This window comes from Accipiter gentilis, chromosome 30 (genome assembly GCF_929443795.1).
Source record: "Accipiter gentilis chromosome 30, bAccGen1.1, whole genome shotgun sequence".
Classification (NCBI taxonomy): Eukaryota; Metazoa; Chordata; class Aves; order Accipitriformes; family Accipitridae; genus Astur; species Astur gentilis.
Genome location: NC_064909.1, coordinates 19,451,027 through 19,476,506, shown reverse-complemented (window position 1 = coordinate 19,476,506; position 25,480 = coordinate 19,451,027).

The following is a 25,480-nucleotide window of genomic DNA, read 5'->3' as shown; positions in this document are numbered from 1 at the left end:
ATAGTCAGATCCTTAGTTCATTTAAAAGTATAGTTTAGCACAGTGTATAGAAAATCGTAAAAGTTCAAAAGAAAAATAAAATGAATAAAGCTTTGTGTTCTAGGTGACAAATACATTTTCACTCCTCATTTTATAATGGTAGAACTTATAGCTGGAGTATCTTCACCAAACAACGTATGCAAAAATGTTAAACTTCGATTTGTGAGCAGAGAGTTTCATTTTCCAAATCACGATCAAGGTGGATGGCACAAATCAATGCGGTATGTATACAGCTGAGAAGGAGCACTTCTCATACAGAAGTCTTTAGAGGTCTACAGTTATTAATGCAATCAATGCTGCAGCTTTATTACATACGATTTTGTATATTTGTATCCCTATTGATTTCTGGTAAGTGAACATTTTGGACTTTACTAAAAAAGTAGAAAGCTCACCAAACTACAAAAAGTTGTTCTCCATTATCTTAACCCTTCTTTTGCTAAATTTAAGTAATGGAATATTTTTTCCTATAGGATTGCGAAGTATTTTGCGTGAAAGAATTTGCACAATGACATTTGTATTATTTTGTGCTTCCTAAATTATTTTACTCTTCCTCTTATATTGCTATCCTAGATGCTGCTTTGTGTTCTCTTTCAGCATACTGAAGGACAGTTACAAATAAGAAATGATCTTATTTAATTAGATTTAAAAGAGAAAAAGAAAATCTTATTTCTCTACAGAAATAATCTAAGACTTCTAGCAATTCGAGGAGTCCAAGAAAATGCAATATTCTCAGAGCTCGGGACTGTTTCACAGACTTAGTGATGCCACATGCACACCTTAGGTATAGGCAGATAAAAGAAGTGAATGCATTGGGCTTTTCCAGGTGTCATCTGGAAAGACATTACGCAGAGTAATCATCAAATTACTGAGTAATCACAAAAATTATCGTTTTACATCTTGATGCTGTTTGGAAGTGAGTTTGCACAGGGAGCAAGGAATGGTCATAAAGAAGCATGCTGAACTGCATTTACTTATTATTTTCCTCTCCAAAGAATTAAGATTGGCTCTTCTTTTAGGAGATTGCCTGACTCTGGTACTTTATCACCAGCCTTAATTTCCTAAATCATGTTTTCTAGGTTGCTTCAGCTAGTACAGTATTTTTACCTTGATTATTTAAAATGGTCACAAACCAGTGCAAACATTATATTACAGAAAAAGATTTTAGTGGAAGAGGAAAAATAATTTGCTGTTTAAATTGAACGTCTATGTATTGAATAATAATTCGCTCTAGTAATTAGCTTTCAAAATAGAGCTAGTAAGATGGATAAACTAACAAAGAAAAATAATTTGCTCTGCCAACCTTCATGTGATTTTAATTTACAGTATGTTATTGGAAGGAATATTTGGTGAGACAGAATTTCTGAAGGGTAATTCAACAGGACACATAGAAGACAGAAAAAAGAAATGAGATTTTATCCTTTAAAATTGGCAAATCGCATGTGGAAGGTTGCCTTATTTTTTTTCTCCTATTCAGTATAAGCAGTCTAGAGGTTTTCTTTCTGTCTTAGTGGAGTGAGAGAAGCATCTATCATTAGGATTACTTGGCAGAGATTATAAATCTCTCTCTTATTTTACCTTTGCCAAACTTCAGAGTCACGGAGGTGAAATTTTCTGTGCCTAAGGTCTCCTGAAAGCTGTTCCCTACATGAGTTGCTAATAGGTCAACAGGATGGCAGCAAATGCATTTTCTTGTGCCTTCACATCATCGTACTAAAGACACAGTCCTTGCTTTTCTGTCGTCTTAATATGTAAATTTTAGCATAGAAATCATCGGTTTTAGTTCGAAGTGTACTAAACCATTAACCTTTACAAAGATATTTTTCTCTTTTTATGGAAAGACTAAGTCGAGAACTACCTCGTGTAAATCAGCATGGTTCCAGTCACTTCAATAATTAAAACAAAGGAAAGCTACTTCCCTACCTTAATTATTTATACTGTATTATCCATTATAGCTATGAATATTGTGGAATTAATGACGCTTTTCTAATTTATACCGGGAAAGGCATGATATACTGCCCAGTATATGTAACTTAATTGGTATGGAGTGAATGTCATTCCCTTTAAACAAAGGTAGACTTCTTCCTGCGCAATTCATTAGCATACATGGCGTGGCTCCTGCTTTCATATAGGGCCCCGTTGACTAAGCACCGTTAACGAGAAGCCCCACGTGTGTGGTTTAACTCAAAAAGGGGAATTTTTTCTCTGCCCCAAATAATTCCAAACTTATGCTTCTGGTCTGCCCAGGACGGCCACTGAGCAAAACACACGGCCAGCTTGAGAGCGTGTGTGCACGCGTGCGTACGTGTGCGCAGGTGCGGAGAGGCGAAAGAGAGAGGATTGCAATTAATTTGAATACAGCCGTTATGGGAAATGAAATTACTCCTTTTTCCTCAACAAACTGAAAGTGAGAGGCAAATTATTCCAAAAAACCCAGTAATAATTATGAAGTCTGCTAAACCGAATGGAAGCCTCTGACCTTCTCAGCGCCTCTGTATTGCAATAAATATTTTATGACCGTGAATAGCTTTAATAAGGTGTAAACCTCACGCACACACGCACACCCAGAGGGAATGAGCGCTTGAGCGTACCCAGGCAATATTCCCGTGGAGGAAGGTGCCGGGCTGATCCCAGCCTGTGTGTTTATCGGTGTGTGCCAACCAGTTCTCAAACTGGAGGAAGGGCTGTCCGTAACCTCCCTGTGTCTGAAGAAGATGGGCATCTCATCGGAGAGTCTGGGCTAATTCAGATCTGTGCCAAGATGTTAGCAATGCCGGATTTTAATGCCCTGTATGTGATGAATAATTGCATTAATCAAGCACTGGCTATTTACTTTCCTTAAGCAATCAGGGACTCTGAGAGCAGTTTTTAGTTGTGAATTAGTCTGCCATTTTTTATTCCCATAGACCTTGGCCTGATATAAAAATTGAGGTCAGTTGAAAGCCGTCCACCGATTTCCACAGGCTTTGAATGGGACTCTGTAGGGACTGAACTGAATTACAGATACAATGATGAGGAGTCTTGAATCCCTTTCATATGTCCCTGACCTGTGTGCGAGAGATTTCACCTCTCTCCCTCAGAACAGAATCTGGCTCCATATATTATGTTCATTAGCCATCCTAAACCCCTGCTGTAAATCTCGTGGACTGAGAGGAAAAAAAGACATCAGTTTAGGAAATATGTGGTGCCAGACAAGAAAAGTTCTGTTAGGTAGAGCGAATCCACTCACTTTTGTAGGACAATTATAATTATTTGCCTTGTAGAACAATTTCTTTACAGATTCATTTAAGCAGTTAATTAATTAAACTGTAAATTAATACACTTATCTTCTACTATTTATTAGTACAATTAATATCATGGAGGGGACGGTACAGGGGAAAAAAAAGAGAAATAATGGAATTAAGAACAATTTTATGAGAAAGGTTGGTTTTGTGATTAATGGAGACAGGAATCTCCGTTCCACTTCTGCTCTGCTACAGATACTCCAGATAAACTACTGAATTACCCTCCCCTGTCTTCCTGCTTTAAGATGGGTGTAGTAACCTTTGCCTTTCAGGTATTGCCTGTTTGGATTGTAAATGTTTTGGGGCACATTTGGCTTTGGATGAATGCTTATAAAACCCCAGACAATTGCAGCGTCTCTTGGGACCCCATTCAGAAACCTGCAATGGTCTTTTCATTTCCCTCTTCTGTAAGTATTTAGGGGATCTTGCAGAGCCGTTGTTTCAAAATGTTTATGGCCAGTATAAGAGGAAGGAATTGGGAAGATTTATAGTCTCTTGTTTAAAAGAAAAAAAGGAAAACTATTCATCGGTTGCCTTTTACTCCTTTGATGTGGTGTCCGTACAGTTGGAGAGGCTGGATGCGCCCCGGCTTTCTGTCTGCTCTCTAGGCCAGGTTGGAGTTGACTATTTCCATTTTCACCTCCTTTTGCCAATTTAACAGCTCTTTGCCATAGCCAGTTCTGCTCCTTTGGAGTTATCTCACCTTCTAGATGTTTTTTGCCACCTATTATGCTGCTTGTCTGCTTCTGATTTAGGACCGGTATGATGTTAGAAATGAAAAAGAAGTGTCAAGCCACCAGAAGGAGATAGACATGTGGAAATCTTAGTAGTTTTTTTTACATCTTATGGGAAATCTATCTTCTCTTACTTTTCTTTTAAGATGTCAATGAGTAAAACTTAGCTTATTTATGTCAGAGTTTCGGGGAGCTTGGGGGTTTCAGTTTCTTTTTTTCTTTTTAAATAGTTTGCAAATAGTTGTGTCCTTTGTACAGTGTTCGTACATGACGTTGGAACTGTTGTCTAACCATTGTGTAGCACCGATTGCTGCGTTATCTCGGCTCTGGCATTTTTAGTGAGCTTTAACAAGTTTTAACTTTTCAGGTTTCTGTTCCATGAAGTCCATACTTTAATTAAGGCAAGTCAGCCATGTGGAAGGGAGCTGAATGGCTTTTTGCTAGTGTTGAAGGGCAGAAGGAGGGAAATTTGCAGGATTCTCACATTTCTCTGGTACCCATAAGGCTTCTAACATGACTTGAAAGTTTTCTGGAATTTCCTTTAAAAGCTGTGGAGGGAGAAATAAAGAGCACTAGCAAATGCTTTCCTATGCTTTGTTTTAGTTTGTTTTCGTTTTTTGTTTGGGTTTTTTTTGAACACTGGGGACCCTAAAAAGATGTTTTTACAGGAGTTGTGAGACAGAATGAGGAGCTCAAGTGCTTGTTCAAATGCTTGATTGAAAGCTTTTTTGGTTTATATGGTTAGAGAGAGACTAAATGAACATAGCAGCATTCGGCTATACCCTTTATACCATGTTAAAAATCTTTTCTGGCACTCCCTCTGCCAGTGCCGCTGGGCAGCTGGGTAAGGAATCGCTTATGGTTTGCCCTGCTGCTTCAGTGTCTGCTGTGCTGTGCCAGCAACTTCACCACCAAAGCAGACCATAGCCCAGATACTGTTGCCGAAAAACTCGGAATAAAGAATTTATCAACGCCAATTTAGTGTAGATAAGCAGACACTTCTTTATTAAATGGCCAGGTGCGTGGGCGAGTCCTCTGAGCACCAAAATCATGTACCTTATATTAAACTTATTCATTCATATTCATTGGATTTCCAAGAAGGGTTATACATATACATTAGATTTCTGGGAAGGTATTAACATATGCAAATGTCCTTCTGCGCAGGCATGGTGATGTCTCTGGTGGTCTTCAGTAGCCCTCTGGTGGTCTTCCATAGTCTTCCTCACTTTGTCCAATAGTTGACCTTTCTTATGTGATTCTGCGCAGTACGATTTTACCATCATATATTAGATTTACATAAAAGTGGATTCAATGTTAATTCTTAAATTTAGTGTTTCTAGTGATTGGTCCTCAGTCTCACCATCTTATTAATATTCTTATGTTCAAACAATCATTGGTTAATCTCACTTAACTCTACTGATTGGAATCCTTGATAATTAGATCAAGGTGGGAAGGGTAAGGGGTTTCCAAGCAGCAAACTGGTGTCCATAACGGTTTCCTTAGTTCCTTAAACCAAAACACTACCAATCAACTAATCTCTGTCCAAGTGTCTGCGGTTAAATGATTTTGGACAATACTCTAGAGTTCCTTTGTTCCTATGACTACATCTTTAACTTAACACTCCCATGGCCCAATATATAATATGCAATAGATATGTATCGTTTTGTTAAAATTCTTATAATTCTACATTCTTATTAAAATTAAATATGATTAATTCTGACAAATCAATAACATCAGTAACAATACCACTTTCTCCGGTTATCTTCAGGCCTTTGAAACGCGTGCAGTGGCTTTGTGCTTAACAGGCTTCGTGGTGGGGCCCAGGAGGGATATTCTGGATTGCTTCTTAAGACCCGCCGAGTGCTTGGTTCCTGTAGCTTGAGATCTGGGAAATATCTTGCAAGCATATTTGTCTAAATGGTTGAACACCCGTAAACAGTGAATGAGAAAGAGAGTCAGAGTTTGAATGCAGACATTGTGGGATGATGGAATGGTGGAGAGGAATAAGCTGTTGGAGGGGGACCTTGTCTCAGGGCACCCTAAACCTTGCAATGAACTAAATATCACACCGTGCCACTGGGGAAGCTGTTGCATCTCAGCAACCTCGTGCTCTCCTGTCCTCCCTTCCCACCCCTGACAAGCCCCCTGCTCTGAAAAACCGTGAGGTTGTGGGTGCCCTTTCCTCCGACATGCACCAGCAAGAGCTGAGCCCTGGTCTCTGTGGAGCACAGCTTTTGTACGTAAGAGGCCAAGGGGAAACCTTCTGGTGTTATTGGCAAGGCTGTGCTTTGAGGTCTGGGTGTGAGCTGGAGGCCATATGTGGCAGAAGCCCAATTATTGACCATAAATGCTGAACGTAAGACCCCTGCCTGTTCCTTTCCATATGCTTAAGAATAGTTAAAGGTCTAATCAGAGCATTTCTTTGCCTAAATGAGAGAGCTAAAAGTTTTTACCCCATCCTGTTTAAAGACTACTGTTATTGACCTGATTTTCCTATTTGTTTGTTAATTTGGTTGGGTTTGGAAGGACTACAGAAACCTCCGTGGTTGTACTTGTCATGTCTGCCTGATCGTACATAGGGCCCAATGGTGGTTGTTATTCATTAGATAAAGTGCTGCCTATTCCAGCAGTTGTGAAGTATGTAGGGTAACAGGGATGGAGGAGGAAATCTCAACCACACCAAGGTTATAATAATTAAAACCCTGACTACACAAATGAACCTGGAGACAACTTGGTGAATTTACAATTCATTAAAGTCAGAGTGGCTCCAGGCTGAAAGCTGCTTGCAAAGGTATTTCCAGGAATTAGGCTATATACTGTGACTTGTGCCTGTAGCTGATTTATTTCCTTTTTTGTTTTTGTTTTGTTTGGTTGGGTTTTTTTTGTTTGTTTGTTTTCAGGAGGTTTGTTTGTTTGTTTGTTTCCATACTTGAATTTTAAGACTTGATCTGTTAGGCTATTTGCTTTCCTGGCTCTGTAAACAGGGTCTGCAACAAATGGGCTAATAGTCTGTGCAACTGAACTGGGAAATGGGAAGTAAGGAGCCTTAATGGTATCTTCAAATTCAACTGTCCTGACCAGAAGTGCAGGACATCTACAGGAAGGGCGTGTGACAGGGTGGGAAAAATAGTGAGAATGCAAATAAGAGAGTTTTGAAGCTGTGAAAAGGGACATCAGCGTAATTGAAGATGAGTAAAAGGTTCAGAGCAGCTTTGGCTGCTGAGTGTTCGCCCATGTCTGCCAGACTTGTATTACACGTGATTACAATGTAATAACTAGACCAAATGCTTGAGGAACCAAACCCGATCCTGTATGGCTCAAAGTGAGTGATAATACCTTGATTGATTTCAGGAGAAGCAGTAGTAAGTCCCAGACACTTGTCTCTTTTATTGACTTGAGCATTAATTAATTTATGAGTGGGTTTCACATTTCCACATGGTGTTGCAAAATTAGAGTAGAATTAATTATTTGGTAATCGGTAAATCCCATTAGGTGAAACAATATGGACTTGTTCAGTAGCTTAAACATTATTCAGCATTAGCGTAGCAGTTGTATACTCATTACAATGATGATGCTTTTATTAAATATACCTTCAATTAGTTCTGGTTCATTTTAATCTTTACCTTCTGAAAAAACATTCAATCAAGTGCTGTGACAAGAGCAGAATGATGAATATGCCAGGGCCAGTGCTGCTTAGTCCTTCAAGGGTACTGCACAGGCTACATTAAGGTGAGCCTTAGAAATCTTTGCCTTAGGTTATTCTCTTCCTTGAAACATCATCTAAAGAGTATTAGCAAGTTATCCTTCCTTTATGCTTTAAAATAAACAACATTCATGATTCAACCATTTCATGATATCATGTTTGGACCCACAGCAGATAATTGGGCCAAACAGGGCACGCAACGTCTTTCCTACATGCCTCCTCATTGCCTGGCACACTCAAAAGGGGATTTCCTGGGACGGGGGGGCTGCACTGGGGAGGGTGTCCTGGTTTCGGCTGGGGTAGAGTTAATTTTCTTCCTAGTAGCTGGTATAGTGTTTTGTTGTGGATTTAGTGTGAGAATAATATTGCTAACACACTGATGGGTTTGGTAGTGTTTAGACTAAATCAAGGATTTTTCAGCTTCTCATGCCCAGAAGGCTAGAGGGGCACAAGAAGTTGGGAGGGGACATAGCTGGGACAGCTGACCCCAAACTGGCCAAAGAGGTATTCCATACCATGCAATGTTCACGCCCAGTGTACAAACTGGGGGGAGTCGGCTGGGAGGGGCGGATCGCTGCTCGGGAACTGACTGGGCATTGGTCAGTGACTGGTGAGAAATGGCATTGTGCATCACTTGTTCTGTATGTTCCAATTCTATTTTTTTTTAATTATTATTCCTTTCTGTCTTATTAAACTGCCTTTATCTCAACCCACGAGTTTTACTTTTTTTTCCCCCGATTCTCTCCCCCGTTCCTCTGGGTTGGAGGGGAAGTGAGCGAGCGGCTGCGTGGTGCTTAGCTGCCGGCTGCGGTCAAACCTTGACGGAGAGAAACCAAACCCCATCCTGACAGCCAGGGCTGCCCACAGGCAGGGAGCAGGGCAATACTCCCCCTCTTTCTGCCCCCACCGAAGACCTCTCTGTAGAGGCACGTACCACAGCAACTAGCCTAATAAAATCTGCCAAGCGGCTCCTGTGGTGGGCTGCGTGGGTCGCTGGGGGGTTTTGGGTCTCCCCAGAGCAGCGTTGCACTGCCAGTTGCCTTGTAATCAGTTCTACTGTGCTGATATCGCTTTGCTGCTTCTCTTGCCCATATTTAAATCACAACTATCATTATTAATCACAGAATTAGAATAGCTAACAAAGGAGACAATTCTTCTTCCCCGGAGGATGTGATTTTCAGGGAGCCAGTAATGGATACGGAGCCTTTCCCCTTTCAAATCTCAGCAAGGGCAGCCGTGACTGAAAATCATTACCATATGCTATTTTGTCTGTCGTCTTTGTGAAATGAGTAAGTAGACTGGACAGGTTCCATATTACATAAAATAGTATTACAAGCGGCATCTTCGGAGCCTCTGCGCGCTAGCTGAAGATAGCAGAGAGGAGCACGGGGGAAGTGAGAACTCCTGAGAAAAAAATTCAGTCCTACGCTACACACTTTTTTTGTGTGGTGATGTTTTTGAATGCCCGGCCGAGAAAGCTGCACTTCATATTCACAGTCTGAATCTGAACTCTGTAATATAGTTTCTTCTGGGCTCTCAGAACTGATGCAAATGATGCATTCCTGATTAATAGCACTCTGAAAAACTTGGATCTGAATTTCTTGTACCCACTCGACTTGCACGGTGACAGCGTGAACTTCTCGGTGACCCGCCAGAGCGCCTTTCAGAAGTGCCGCCCACTAATCCAACGACTGTTAACCCGTCTAAGCATAATATTAAAGGATTTTTTTTCTCTGTTCATTTCACTTCTGCTGCTGAAACATATAGATGAAGAGTTCCTTCATACACTTCATATGCACTTGTCCTAGGAGACTGTGCGAGTACTGTGTACTTCAAATTCATTTGCTGTTTTGGTTTCTCTGGCAACTAGAAGGTGCCTTTGATCCCTCTACCATCTCTTTGTTTTTGCATGTTGATGATTTTATCATGAATTCATGTTTAATTCACGCTGAAGTGATGCAGTAAGTGGCAACACTCAAAGAAGAGATACTTTTTGCAGAATCAAACCATATTCATTTGAACTCTGTATGAACTATTCCATTCCTTTGAAGTAGAATATATTAATGAGGACAGATATTAAGAAAAAAGATACTTATACTAAGTCACATTTATTATCTCATCTGAGGTTACAGTGGAGGTAGATCTATCGGATAAAAAACAAGTATGCTTTAAATAAACTTTTAGTTGAAACACACTGACAAGTGACTAATTGTTTTTTGTTAGCTTTTTGATTTTTGGTCATTTTTATCTCAGTTTCTGCTTCTGCATTACACGAATACTGATATACACGAGTTTTATGGACAAAACCACACGTATAATTAACATGACGTGCAAAAATGCAAAATACGTTCAACAGGGTGGTGTTGTTCCTCTGGAAAAACAAAGGGCAAAGCAGCTTCACGTAGCATGCGCTTTTTTACAGGCAGTTTTTGTCTTTTTACTGAAAGGCTTCTTGTGAAGACATTGGGATATTTTGTTTTGCTTTTCAATGAATCAGACTGCGATTGAAACAAAGGAACTGCATGCATTTCTGTCGAAGGAGACCACGATGACGTGATGTTGAAGGTGCCGTTAGCTCTGAGGCACGAGGTGCACGTAGGCTACTGCGAGATGGGCTGTGGACAACCCAGGGCTGCAGACCGGCGACACGTCATCGCGTGGCCTCTACAGAGCCCCACGTGAAACCGCCTTGCGGGGGTTTTACAGGTTTACAGCCGCTGCGCAGTGCAATTAAACATTTCCACAACTGGCGGGCTTTCTGCAGCGTTAATATTTGAACTTTTTATTTTTCTAGCAACGAAGCGTCTTGAGCGTTTTGGGTTTTGACGTAGTAGGAGAGGGTTGTAGGCTGAGCGTGTAGCATTAAAAAAATAAATACATCTTAAACGACTTGGTTATTTTTCAATGGTTTTGACGTTCATTTCAAAGCACAATGTCTAGAATCCTTTTAGTTGTCAGGTAGCAGCTTGCCTTACGAGTGGGTACGCTCTGCTGGGGTGCTGGGACGCTCCCCTTGCTTACCAGGCCAGAGTAGAGGAGATGCAACGGGACAAGTGACAAATGGGATGACTCAAAAAGCAGACCGTCAAAGAGTAATTATGGCTTGAGAGGAGAAAATAATTGTGAGTACCTAAAGCTAAATTGGATTATATTTAAATATATGTAAATTTGATTGAACTTGAAATTTAATCTCTAGGACAGCATTTTAATTCACAGTTGCAACAATTTATGCTTTTGAGCAGAAATGAGCTGCTTTGAGGATTTCGGGTTGCTGCTTTTTTTCTAGGGTGTTTGTAGTTGTTGAAATTGTAGTTCGCTGTAGCCTGGACTGCTTCGTGGTTTCTTTAGCACTGTGAGCTTGCGTCTAAATAGAGACCTCAGGTGCAGTTTACAAAATTATTGGTAGTTGCTGCTCATAACAGCGGTAGCCATTTGGATCTATATGATATTTGCTTCTGAAATGAGGTGCTGTAATGAAACAAGAGAAGACTTAAGAAAAAACAAAAGCTGTGTGAGGCTTAAAGTGAACTCAAGCGCATCTGGGTTTTCACAAAGAGCACCGTGATTGACACAGGGAGTGATCACAGAGGGGAAGCGTTTTGGTTGTGAATATAAGACACCGGATTAAACATAAGCAAATCTGTTTTCAAATTTTACTGGGTATAATAAAAATGATAAACTGATATTTGTCAATTTATCTAAATTTACTTTCTGATCGAATTTACCTCCTGCCAAGGCATATCAATTGGTTTGCTATCTCCTACCCTTTGGTTATGGATTAGATATCATGTGAAAGCATGTCTCCTGTTACTCAGAACCAGCTCTGATGGACGAGCGTGGCGCCTGTGCAAAAGAGATGGGAAGAAAGTGGAAGAGGGAGAAAATAAAAACAGGTGGCAAGGGGCCCAGAAGCAATAAAAGTCAGAATGAGAACACCTTTATCACTTCTGGAACAGCAGCTTAAAGGCCCAAGGAGAGAAATAGATTTTGTAAATCAGGCTAAATATTTTTTACAGGGTGTGGTGTGCGGCTTAAGAACCCAGGTGGGAAAAATAGCTTTTGCAAATTGGTGAAGAAAATATATTTTACTGGCTACTATTTAGGAGCAGGGAGATATAGGGTAGGGGAAGACCTTTTACAGGGCAATCCCCAATATATATATGCATGTGTGTGTGGGGGGTGTTTTGGTTTGATTTTTTTGGGGTGAAGTTTTTTGGGTGGCTACATAAAGGAGGCCACCAGCATTGCATAGCCATGTTTACTGGTTCCTATAAAACCTGTGTAAGCCTTCCTTATGTTTTTAAACATCATTTATTCATGCATGTTTTTATATTAATTAGCCATTTCTGCATATAAAAGCATCTCTCTTGTAGAACAATCCTGTTACTGATTCTACCATGCAGTGACTTTAGAGAAGCCTTTTTAAATAACAGAAAAAGAGTAAACACGTTGGATGGCAACTCTTGTTTTGAAATGAGAAACAGAAGGATTGAGTGAGAAATCATTACTGATGATCCTTCCGAAGATGAATAGCTTATCAAGGTAGTGATGTTCAAAGGAGGTCATCATTGTGTGGAGGCTTCCAACAGCAGAGGTTGGAGCCATACAAAGGAGCCAGCGGTTTTGCTGCCGAGTTACGTGACTCTTTCGAGAGGTACAATTCCTGCCATCGCCAATCCAGGGAGTCCTGTTCTGAGAAGAGAAGGATGACACTGGTCGTGGAAGTGCATCTTTAGCGGATAAGAGGAGGTTTTTATTACTAGTAAAGGGAATTGGTTAATAGGTCTTAAGGAGTATTGAAATTGGAAGGAGACATTTGCAAATCTGTAGCATTTTTTGTTTTGTTTTTGTTTTTCCTGTCTGATCCATCTTTCTTCAAGATGGACAGGAACCATGTACAGATTGGGAACAGAATAGACTGGCAAAGAACATACTGAATCTGCCCACTCATTTTTTTACGTCAATAAGCAGAACACTGAAACATTTTTCATCATTTCAAAAAATTTTGACAAAATACTCTTTTTAGGTTTTTTGGCAAAATGGCATGTTGCGATTTTCCAACTTCTCTAAATTAGTCTGCCCTGGAGGAGACTCTCTTGTGCTTACTTGAAAACTGGGGCAATTTTTGAAAGAGGGGAATTGTCTTACTTCTGCTCCCTGCAACGTAAGTGCTGCGGGAACAGTCACCATAACAAATAAAATGATGTATTACTACTGTCAAAGGAAAATGTTATATTGGCCAAGATGTTTCCTCCTTCTCTGGGACATGTTATTGTTATTGATGGGAGCTCCAGGTGTCTGTTGCCAGGGAGTGTGCTGGGAAGGCATGTATATTCCTCCTCCGTGCAAAAGGACACCTTTTCTGCTTTGGTATCTGTTGTCCTGAGTTCTGTACGTTTTTCTTCTGATGGGACTGCTTGTAAGTGTCACCCTGGTGTTCCCAGGCTGAGTGGTATGGCTGCTTTTAAAGAAGAGTTTCCCCTAAACAGTGGGGTTTTGATAACCAGTGGCTGCAGCTATTAGCTTCCTAATGAGGCGCTCCTACTCGAGTATAAGGGTAGCAAGAGTTAAAACTGTGTGCACTCCAATGGGCTGTAGTTTCTTGAATTTTGGAGTGGACTCAGTGAAATATTGCACTTCGCCCCTTTAGAGAAAAAATGTACATGGTCTGATGTCACCTTTTCCAGGAAAACAGCCCGTTTATGGTGGGTTTCAAAGCCACCCTTTAGTCAAAAATTAAGATAGCCGCATAGTGGTAAGAAAGCTGTTATCAAACTTGTCTAGGAGACAACGTGGATGTTCTGTGCGCCTGCAACAGCTTTGCCCGTGTGTTAAGTTGAGCTGCAGCTGTGTGCCACAGTGGACAATAGAAATGTTAAAACTGTGCAAAATGTCCTTTCCTACAGGACATTTAGTGGTCCTGTCCTGTAGGTGTCCCTCCAGTCCCCGAGGACTGCTGCTCTGGAGTGTCAGGAATATGTGTAAAATCACTGTGGTCAACCAGCAAAGTAGAAAGCTGTTTGGGTGCCTCTGTCCAGTAGTCTACTGGGTTTCAGTGAGAAACCAGGGATACGCACGCAGTTAATTCTGCAGGCAAGGGAATGCGGCAGATCATATAGCCATTCAGATAGTCTGGGAATCGTCAGGATGGTAGGTTAATAGAAAGAGGACGTACCTATTAAAATTAAAACATTTTCATAACGTTGGAAGTAGATTCTGAGCCTGTTTTCATTATGCATTTTTAAAACACGTTAGGAAACCAAACCCAAGTTTATATTACATAGGAATCTGTGCTGCTTTAGCATTTCCCAGATGGAGTTTCCAGACCTTGATTTCTTGTTGTCTCGAGGTATCCTTAAAAAAAGTAACCACTGGCTGGGTTGCAAGGTTTAACTCGGGGAATTGCTGCCAGCTAGGACCTGATTTCTGACCATCATTTCAAAAGGAAGGTTTCTAATACTTAGGAGCACCAAGGCAAGGCAGTGTTAAGATACGTGACAAGAAGTAGGAGTTCAGGAACGCAGGAAAACCATAGTTGCTGCCTTGTTTAGTTTGCAGTGTAGTGATGTCGAGTATCTTGTTTATTAAACTACCTTTGGAAGGATCAGCCTGCCTTTTTTTTTTTTTTTTTTTTTTTTTTAATAAAAAAATCTATGTTGGTGACAATCTAAGCTGAGCCAGAATCCTGAAATAAAGCCCTTGTCGAAAAGGTGACTTGCCATCCTCTTGAATTTCCAGATAAACTTTCCCTTTGGTTGTTCTGCCTCTGGCTCTGTTATTTCCTTGTAGGGCCTGACATTTCCAATAAAGGTAACCTTGAAGTTACAGTTAAGATTTACAGTGACTCATTAGTGGTAAATATTAGAGTGATAGGTATATTGTAGAAAATAATAATAATGAGGGATTGATGTAATGAGCATAGAGATAATGAGGCTGTGATTTTTCTGCAGCTGAAGAATGCAAAATGTTAAATTGTACGTAATCACGAAGCAAGGTGAAAACTTCAGTTATCTCTGACCGCTATAAGCGAGTGGGCTGCCACTTTATTCCTCCTTTTCTCCGCTGGTTGGGATCCCTCTGCGGTCCCTGGGCTGGGGCAGGGCACAGCAGGAGCAGTTCAAAGATGATGGCCAGAGATCTGGGACACGGAGCTGGTTGAGAAGCAGAACTGAGGGGGAGCCCAGGGATTTGAGACGGAGAGTTGCGAGCCCATGGTCGCTGCTTTTGACCGCTCTGGAGAGGGATCACGAGAAGAATTACATGCAAAGCAGGGGAATGGCAAGAGACTTGTGGACCCATTGAACCAGCACTGTGAAAACCAGGAATTATTTTCAGGTGAAGAAACAGCATTATGGGTTTTATCTTCTGCTTAATGTAGGATACGGAAGGGTGTGTGTCAATGTGTGCTCCCATTTTCTTCCTTCTTGTTTTGTTTAACTATTATGCTTAAATAATTCTACTGCACTGCCCCAGGAGCCCTGTTGCGAACTATCGTATTAGCATAGAAGTTAGCTAATCAAAGGACACCATCCCTGTGTTTTCCAAGCTGTGGGAAACTTATTTCATTTGAACTGTCTTGCTGAGCGCTTAAGCAGTGCTACATCCTCTAGGACAGGTTTTCTTTTCTGTTTGTTTTCATGTTGAGGTGTAAAGAAAAAGAAAAAGCCCAAACAAACCCTACTGCTACTAATTCCAGGCTTAGTGGTTTACTGCACCCTGATAGCACCAGTAAAAAACCCAAACAAGTCCACTGGTGGTTCTTCCTCCTGCTGGGCCACCAAAGACAAGTAGCAGTGTGACACAGAGCTAGTATTTCCACTTGACTCTCAGAGCAGAGGGAAAGGTATACAGAGGGGGAAGTTATTCTTTAGAAGAGACAGTAATTGGTTTGACTCTCCTTTTATCCATTATTGATCAGGGAGGCTCCACTTCTGCAGTTTTATAATAGTAAAATGAGTATTATGGGGAATGTGCTGTAATTATTTATTGGGTTGACTTTTTAGTACTATTGAAAAAATGTTAGGAAATAGCAGAGAATATCCATTATTGTAACTTCTAAAACTGTGTAAACAAACATAAGCTTTTACTCATGACAAAACTATTATTGAAATAAAGGGATTCTTGCCAAAGTATAAATGTAGTAAGGCCTGCAGAATCACAGTGGGGCAATCAGGTGCTGGGTGGTGCATGGTGCAGTGTCGCAGGTTGTACAGGTGGAAGCTTATATCCCAGGAAAGTGCTGTACGAACGGAGAGCCCTCCTGCAAGGGCTGACCAGCCTGGGAGAAGAGCCAGGCTCGCGTGACTCCTCTTCTACTTCCAGCATGGGGAGAGGCAGAGCTTGGCTTAAACCCATGTGAATCTCAGATTAATTTCCGTGTTTCTGAGGCACCTTTTACATATATCTATATTTTAAATAGTGCTTTAATTTCATTTTTCTGTTGAAGCTTAAAATTGTGTACGAGGATATACTGAACCGATTATTTTTATAAACCATACATTATGAAAATTGGTAGTTGATTAAAAAAAAACCAGTGTAAGAAAGAAACTTGTAGCAGGTACGGGTTGACTTATCACTTGCTGCAGTACAAGTGCCTTTTTCAGAATTGGATGGAAACAGGAAGGCACATTTCATTTATTTTCTTGCCATGCTTGTGGCTAGTTGCCAGCCTGTCAATGAGGTGCTCCAAAAAGGACACTGAATCATGACAAGACCTGTCAGTACAGCTGTATTTTTCCATCGAAATTGCATGAAACAATAAGCTTCACGCGGTTTTGAGGCAAAGCTGTATTCAAGGTCTCGCTCGTTTGAATCGGCGCCCAGGTTTGTTTGCAAAGTTCTGGAAACTTTTTGACTAATGTCCAGGTTAATAGTTTGCTGGAATCATGGAGCCTGGTTGCCTTTGTATGGTTCAGATACCGATTTCTGAGGTTTAACCCAAACTGCTCTCACATGCCCTTGTATGTATGGGGCCCGTATGTCATGTTAGACCATAGCATTGGGAGCTAAGACGAAGGCTGTAGGCTTCTTCATTTACAACTGTTTAAGCCTTTTTTTCCCCTTCTCTTCAACACAGAAATTGAACTTCAGGCTTGTCTTCTCTGCAGAGCTAGATAAATATCATTCCTTTCAGCATGTGGTAGCTCTCGCTGAAAGTAGATTTACATGAGTGGAGGCAACTTGATTTATCTTCGTAAATGACAACTTTTTAGAGAAGTTCTCTCATGTTGTGTGGTGCTCATGCCTAATTTATTTGGAGATTGCAATGCTTTGACCCATGGACAGAAAATGATACTAGTCTGAAAGTCACATAATTCAATCAGCTACAGTCCTTGGCAAGGCAAGATCCTTCACGTTTGTCTGCAAATGTCTGCTCGTCACAGGCACCGCTATAATATAAATAGAAGTAGCAGTTACAGCCGAGGAATTCTGCAGAAAAACTAGACAATGATTTCATTTCTCTTTTAGCCAGGGTCCAGCAGGGTTCAAAGAGATGTGAGGAACCTTCATGCTTCACGTGTTAAAATTTTCTCTGTTTCTTCAGCACGTTGTCAGCGAAGCAGGGGATGCGAAAGTTACAATATAGTCAGGTGTGGCTGTGTTCTGAGGGTAGGGCAGCTTCAGAGAGAATATTAAGCAGCTCGTCTTCTGGTACTGTCAGTCATACAACCCGCTATTTTGTAAGCCGGTCACATATTGCTGGTGATGCGTATTAATCCACTTTCTGCCTCTAGCATCACCTGTTTTATTTTCTATCCCAGTTTCATACCTTTTTTGGCAAAACCACAGGGGAAATATATTTCAGTGACAGTATATGGTAATTTTGCTCTATGCACTCTAGCTCATTACACAATCCTTGTCTTTCTAAAATAGAGAAAGGATTTACGTCTCCTACTATCATTTCTGCCACACACTGATTCAGTGAAAGAGCTTTGGGGTGGTTGGGAGTAAATTTAATTTTCCCTGCTGTTTCATGAAGTGTGAATCACTTTCTAGCAGATGATGTCACTGCCAATTTACAAGTTTTTCTTCCTGTACTCCTGTGTAGGAGGAATCATAAGGACTCTTTTTGTCATGGTAATGCAGTTAGGTGTAGAGGGCTATGTGATGCAGGAGACAGTGTTGAAGCTTTTTTATTTTTGCCAGCACAGATAAGAAGCTAAGTTTGAAAGGTGGGGCACAAAGTGCCACATTCACTCTCTGGCTAATGGAGAGTGGAAGATTTTGTCCCTGTTTGATTCTTGGATACTGTGAAGACTTGTTTTCTGTGGGGTCTATGACTGTAGCTTGAACATTGAAGAATTTGCTTTGTTTTGCTTTTCATTTTTGAAACAGAAGTTCAATTATACACTGTGAAGCTCTTCTCCAAAGAAGAGAACTTTCTCTTCTGTTTAAAAAAAGAAGTGCTTTTTACTGTTAAGAACATTTTATACATATAACTTTTGAACTGTGGGTTCCTGTGAACTGTTCTTGACTCCTTGCTCTTGATGTTTTACTGGGAAGACGCATGCAATTGTTTCTGCTTTCGCTAGCTTCCCCAGCTTTTCAGTAGGAGGAAAATAGTTGATGAATAATGCTTATTCTTCCCATGCAACTGGTCTTGTGGAAGGAACAGTTGCTCATCAAATCAGTTGTGTATGACAAAGGTAATTTATGTAGCTATATATGTATAATTGTGAAACCAAAGTATGCAATCCTAAAAATATTCATGCAGAGCACCTGTGTGCTCTCTTAGATGCTCCAGGTGCCTTATTAACCCCAACAAACAGAACCACAGAGCACCCTGAGCTGAACTCTGAACTCTGACCCCTCACTGCAGGGGTCTTCAGATAACAAACTGTGAGCTGTAGCAGGAGGGACAAGCCATCAAAACTAGTTAGCAGGATGGAAAATCCGGCAGGTATGGGTAAGTTGGCAATCTAAAAAGTGCATGTCAGGTGAGAGGTTAAGAACCTGTGTAATTAGCACTGACAGAGTAGAGGTTGTTCACAGATAATCAGTGTTTATTAGCCTTCAGAGGCAGATAGTAGTCCTTTCTGTAATTCAGACATTGTTATACAGTTCTTCTTTACAAATAGTCCATACAGGCATCCTTCCTCAGAGGCATGTGGTGCCTTTGTATTAAGTCTGAGGTCTGATTCCAGTCTGCTCTTGGTATATCCCTCATTTGGGGATTCAGTGTGGAAGTAGGTAAAAGTTATAGATTGGGAGGGATGGGTGGAAATTATTCCTTAAAAACCTGAAATAGGGGCAGGTCCCAATTGATCTTTTCTTTTCCAAAGGCCTCAGTCTTGAGAACTGTATTTATGTACCATCCAGGTTTGGAAGGTTGGCTCTTAAAGACAAATACAAGCTCCTGTCAAGTGCTTGAAAATGTATTTGAACTGCATGGTCTCCATCTAGCTAGCAGAATATCTGGAAGGATTAAACAGAACTACTATTGCAAAATCTTCCTGTTGGGGGAAAAAAACCCCAAAAACGAAAAAGCAAGTGAAATTCCTATTTATATTGAGTTATATTTGCTTGGCTTTATGAGCATATGCAGTTCAGCTACGTTTGTTTATTCTTGGCTAGCTTCTTTTCATGTTTGAGGGCATGCATGCCTTGTAAATGCATTTGCTTATTCCCATGATAATGCCAAACAGTAAAAGGGTCAAGCTAACTTTATGTCAGTGAATGCATCTTCTAATACTTGGTACTTCTGTAAGTGCCTTTTAGGCAAGGATCTAGCACATTACAAAAATTGCACTCTCAAAGTATTACATATCTGCAAGCTGAAGAAATATTATTTTACAGGTAGGGTACTGAAAAATGGAGAGCGGCAAGTGTTGATTCAGTACTCTAGTTAAGAAAAACCTTCATTTTTCTTTGGGTGCAATCCCCGCGCAGGGAGTAAATTACTTCTGTCCCCCCAACTCCATTCCTTCCTCCTCACCCACGTCCAGTGCGGTCATTCTTGATAGAAGTAGTTGAGAAGCCCTGCCTCTATGTATTCTTCCTCTCAAGTAATTAAGATCATTGCTAACGAAGGTGTCTCTTTGTGTTAACGAACAGTAATACTGTTGTCAGCAAGATGAATATACTCTGCAGAGAGTGTGTGGGATTGCCGCATAGTTGCCGTGACACACCATACCCTGGTACATCGTGTAAGCCCATTGCACCTGGGCATCTGCATTTCTGAAGGTGGCTCGTTCACACAGTGCTATTTCCATGCACTTTGGATTCCTTTTATTCAAAGGCACTTCCTAATTACAGGTGTTCATCTCTTACCTTTTTTTGGCATGCACGTTTGACTCAGAAGCAGTGGGAGAGAGTTCATGGGCTATTAACGTCCAACGTACACTGCTGATGCACTTTCAGTCACGGAAAAGTTGAGTTGTTGGCTTTCTCCAGCCACGTGTTGAGTCCTGCTGGTTTGTAAGCCATATGTGAAAAAAAACCCTCCAAAGCCTTAGTTCTCTATAGCCAATATTTTTCTACAGTTTAGGTTGCAGCAAGCATCTGGATTTATTCTGGGTATGTTTTGTAGGTGAGTATTTCAGAAAATCTAGCCCAGTAGCTCCTATAAATTATATGCTTAGTTGCATGACCGGCTCACCCACCATAAGACTGTACAGTATGACATGAGTTGCTCATTTCTTTTTGATTTCTCCTTTCCTTTTGCCATATTATTGGAGTTGTAAGACATAAATTAGTATCTTCGTGCTGTCAAAATCTGGTGTAATTACAGAGGCTTGAAAGAAGTTTCCTCACTCATAAGCAGTGAATCGAGTTGCTTACAATGTTTGGCTACATGATAGCTTCCCCACCCTCCCCACACTGCATGCAGAATAAATGCTTTTGCAGATTTGTACGGGCATGGCAATTGATAGAAAGTCTCTTTTATATCTTACAGCAGCACTATATGCTACCTTTAAAAGAATTCCTGACCCAAAGGGAATAGTTAGCCCAACTTTTTAATTACAGGGCAAGAAAGTAATGTTACTACTCTTTCCACATGTTTCATTATATCTTCAGAACAGCTAAGCCATCAGCAGCTTCCCTGTGGGCATCTAGATATACAACGTTGAAACAAGGAGGCCCAAATTAGAGCAAGTCAAGAGCTGCAGTTTAGAAGATTTGTTTTTCCCAGAAGTGAATTTTGTTTCCATACAGTTTTATTCCAATTTTGCAATTTTCTGTGAGGAGAAACTGCCCTGGCTACTCTACCGTGGCCCTCTTGTGCATATGCATTATGATTCAGCCTTTAATCACACCTCCTGTAGGACCTCTTTCTGTTCTGGTAGAAAAGGTGAACACTGTTTGATTGTTTATTAATGAGCACATGTACTATGATGGAAAAAAGTATTAATAATCCCGCGGGTTTCTCCGTGATGCTCCTCAGTGCAGTGTCTGAATGCCTTATAGATGCTAATTTTTTCTTCAAATTAGCCTGGGGGGTAAAGTCATGGCAAAGTTCCTGTTTCACAGATTGGGAATTCAGATGAGAGGTTGAGGCCAGAAGTGCCCACCAGTTGTTGGCAGCTCATCCAACCAATATGCAGTATCATCTATTTATAAAAGTGAAATAATGCTTTTGTTGTCTTCCGTTGGGTCTGTGGGTGCTCAGCATTTCTGCCGATTAGATCCAATGATTTTCGGGTGACTACTTGGAAAATGGGCGCGCACGGTTAAGTACAGTTTCCCCAAGCTCTTTACATAGCTAATCTCCACTGCAGGCGAAGGTATTTAGGTACTTTGAAGATCTTGGTGACTTCTCGCAAAAGATGGATTTTAAGAGATTTGCTTCATCTTGGTGGAAATGCGACGGCAGAAGCATGTATGGAATAGGATTCCTTAGGGAAGCATTTACCTCTCATGCAAATGATTAGTGTCCTTTTAACTTTCGCAGTCTTACACATCTTTCACCCCTATGTGGTGGAGATGTGATGAGAAGGTGCATCTTCAACCACTTTGGGTTTTGAGCCCTGCTTTGGGCAGCGCTCAGTGTCTCCAGCCCCTTTTGCAGCTACGCCCTGTTGGCGTGCTCGGGGACTGCTGGCCTCTGCATGCTGCTCATCGTAGGTTTTCCAGCAAAAGCCATGTCTGTGTGTCTGAGAGCTGAGCCTGGGCTTGACCAGGTGTAAAAAATAATCTGTATAAAGCATACCTGGCGTTTCACAGCCTGGGCTTTTATGGTTTTATCTAAATATTTTCAGACTGCTGTATCATACTTATGAAACAGTCTCATGAGCTTTTGCCTTCCATGTATTACTTTCAGAAAGCTAAGATGGCACAGCGGCCATACACTGCTTACATCTTTTGCATGGACTAGACAAGCTATTACAAAGCAGTGATGAGCAACAGGGGCCTTTCTCTAGAGGGGACAAAATTTTTCCCTCCTGTGAATGCTGAGCTTGCAGGCACCAACCAAGCTCAAAGGTATTTGTAGAAGCAAAAAAGGTATCAATAGAATTAATAGTACAATGGACTGAGACAGAATAAAGCAATGATGGAAAAGGCAGGCAGAAAATAATTTGTGGCAGGATAGCTACAGGAGATGAAGCGATAAAATGTGAAAAACAGCAGGGAAGCACCTGTTAGTGCTTGAGATTGCCTCTGTGAGGGAAAGCCAAGTAGATACTGATGTCGGAGAGATAAAAAGTATAGTCTGAGAAATAGAAAAGGAACCTGGCTGGGCATGAGGTTAGTTGGGAATGTTTTGAGGAGAAAGAGTAAGACCAAAAAAGACCGACCAAAAAAAACCAACCCACCAGCAGGTAGGTGGCTACAGCATATAGATGAGTGATAGTTCTGAGAACTTCGTAGTCTGTGTAAGCAATACAGAGAGGCTGCACAGATGTGCGGGAGACACTGGAGAAGACTTGATAGTATTTGGTATTTAGCAGTAGACTTCACCCCCAGAGCCTCAGTTTTTTCAAAGCAACCAACGGAATAAAGATATTTTTTTTCCTCCACTTTAAAATGATATTTTAAACCAAACTATGTTAGCCAGACCAATCACATAAAAATAAGAGAGTGATGAAATTTTTTTATTGTATCCCACTCATCAGGCTTGCAGGCTACAAATAAAGGGTGCAAATAAAGCACCAAGTTTGTCTAAGTCTCCTGGGGATGAAATGAAGTGGTCATCTGCCATCCTGCACCTTTCTCTGACTCTCATTTAGCCCAGTCTTACCCCAGTCTGAACTGAGAAGCGCTGTCTCCACTGGAGTGGAGGAAGAGAACTCATTCAGGGTCTTCAGATTCCTGCTGGTGAGGTCTGCGGTATTTATGCTCCTGTTTCTCCTTCAGGCTCACTTTGGAGGGACAACAGGTGTTTAAAGTTGGTCTAACCTTCTAATCCCTTTGACAGGAGATATTTAGTTTACTGAAGGTGGAGCCAAAATTTCCTCACATTTCAGGCAAGGATCGATTGGACTAGGTACTAAGCTGAAGACCTACAAAGAGCGGCCTGTGGACCCTTTTTAGCATTGCTGATATAAAAGGGCAGAAAGATGCTGAGTGACAGTGACGGATGGAGTCTCAGCTCAAAGGAGGAAGAGGGAATACTTTCATCACCCTCTCTGGAGCAAGAGCGGGAAGAGAAACTCTCACTTCAAATGGCGTAGGTGGTCCAGGAGAAATGTTGGGCCACGGTATATACTCTTTGCCTTCTCTTGGTGGTTGCTTCAATGGTTTTAATGCTGAGAACGGTGTGATAGCGTGTGCTCTGTCCCCTTGGGACTCCTGCCTTGTGGGGCATCTTGCCTGCCCCTGGCCTGATGCTCTAGGAGGGATTCATACTTCTTCCGAGGAAGCAGTCAACAGCAGCTGAGTTGTTAAAAGCAGCCATGTGACATCTGTGAGTGGTAAGTGGTGGTGTCGCAAGAACAGATGTATGTGACTGAATATTCTCATGGTTTCAGAGTGTTACGTTGACCATGTCACACTCACCTCTGACTTAGAAATGTCGCGTCTCTTCTTAATGAAGAACGCAGTTCTGAATATTTTTTTGTTAAAGGTAGAGCACTGTAATCTCCAGACCGTTACTCTGATTTTAGTGTGTTGTGTATCTCAAGGTCCTGTATTGTATACATCTGCGTGAGCTGGATTCTGTTTTTTACTGAGTGCTCCATGAACTAGGTATTTTTAGAGAAAAACCTGCTGTTCATCCTAGGTTATTTTCAAGCTCTTTTCTTTAACTCGGTCCTGTTAAATTGTGTTGAGCACAATGGCTATTACTGTATATCTGTAAAATGAGTTGCTTTTTTCTCATAGCAAAGTTTGCTTTAAGAGAAAAAGGCGATGAGGGTTGGGGTGAGGGGAAGGTCTATTATTCAAAACCTGGGAAATCTTTGAGTAAGGTCGAGCACAGTGGTGATGCCTATAACCTGTGAAAGCACTTTCACCAATAGTTTACCCCCAGTGTCTGTGGAAACAAATTCTATTCAGTATGATATATGAAAGCATAACCCTCTGTAGTATAGGAATCAATGGAACCATTCATATAATAGATGACTGTTCAGGCTTGTGCAGTCTGCTGCTTGAACATAATTGGCATCTATGTAATAAAATACTGAACACCAAGGGAAATGGTTTAGATGTTTATGAGTCATCACATGGTTTATTATAAAAGACTGACATATGACTGTGTAAAGCAGAATAGGCTAACTAGCACTTGAGTTACCGTTACAGTTTTTAATGCTGTGTTAAAGAAATACAAAGATTTTAGACTTCCCTTGTGTTTAACTAACGTACCATCAAAATCAGTTATTGGGGGTCTGGCAGGTATAATAGAGCATGAGATTGGCAAGCCAGTGTTTTCACATGAAATCCTTAACTCATCGCTTGAAGATGCAGATGCAAAATACGGGCTTTAGAGTGCAGCGCTGCTGACAAGCAGAACTGGGTGAACAGTTGCACAGTACATTGTACATTGTAAGCTCTTCTGAATGGAGCCTGTCTTTTGCTATATGCCTACATAGTGTTTAGCACAGCTGGGAGTCCTTATCTCAGCTGGAGGCCTCTCTAGATGCTACTGTAAGGGAAATAATAATATATTTGTCAGCTGCATGTCTTAAGCGTGTTAATAAATTCCCTGTTCATAAAGAGGACCTGCTTGCTTGGCATTTGAACAGACCCGCAACCTCTTGATCTTATCCTGCAAGTCTTGGGCCCTGCCTGTTTAGAGAATTATGGTAAAATAACTTTTCTAGAGCTCTTTAACATCATGACAGTGTTGTTTCCAGCACCCAGAAAGCAAGTTTAAAGCTAGGTCTGGTCTGACAACGTATTGCAGTCTGCAGTGTAGACATGCTGACGTTAAGTGTTGAGCTTGCTCTGCAAGATGCTTCTTACAAATAAAGTTAGGAATTCTGTATGCTTAACTACCAGAACTCTCCTCTTAGCTCTGCTCATTTGACTGCCTAGTTTAAGTCACCTTCCATTCAACTGATTTTTTGAGTGAAGCAAGAGAAAGCGAATGAGTACAACTCCATCTGCAATAGAAAGTGAACGCGCTGTAACAAAAAGCACGCAGTTGGCTGTACGTATTCTGTTTTGCTGAGTAACGATGCTCAGCACATCTGTCTCGCTCCACGCCATTCAGTGCCTTGCAGGAGTGTGCCATTTCTCTTCTTTGTTAATGCTTTTGATTCTACCACGGCAAATGGGAAGAAGAAAATGGTGCTCTGCCTTTTGAATGTTGCATTAGCTATGCTAGTCCTTGTTACCCTCCACCC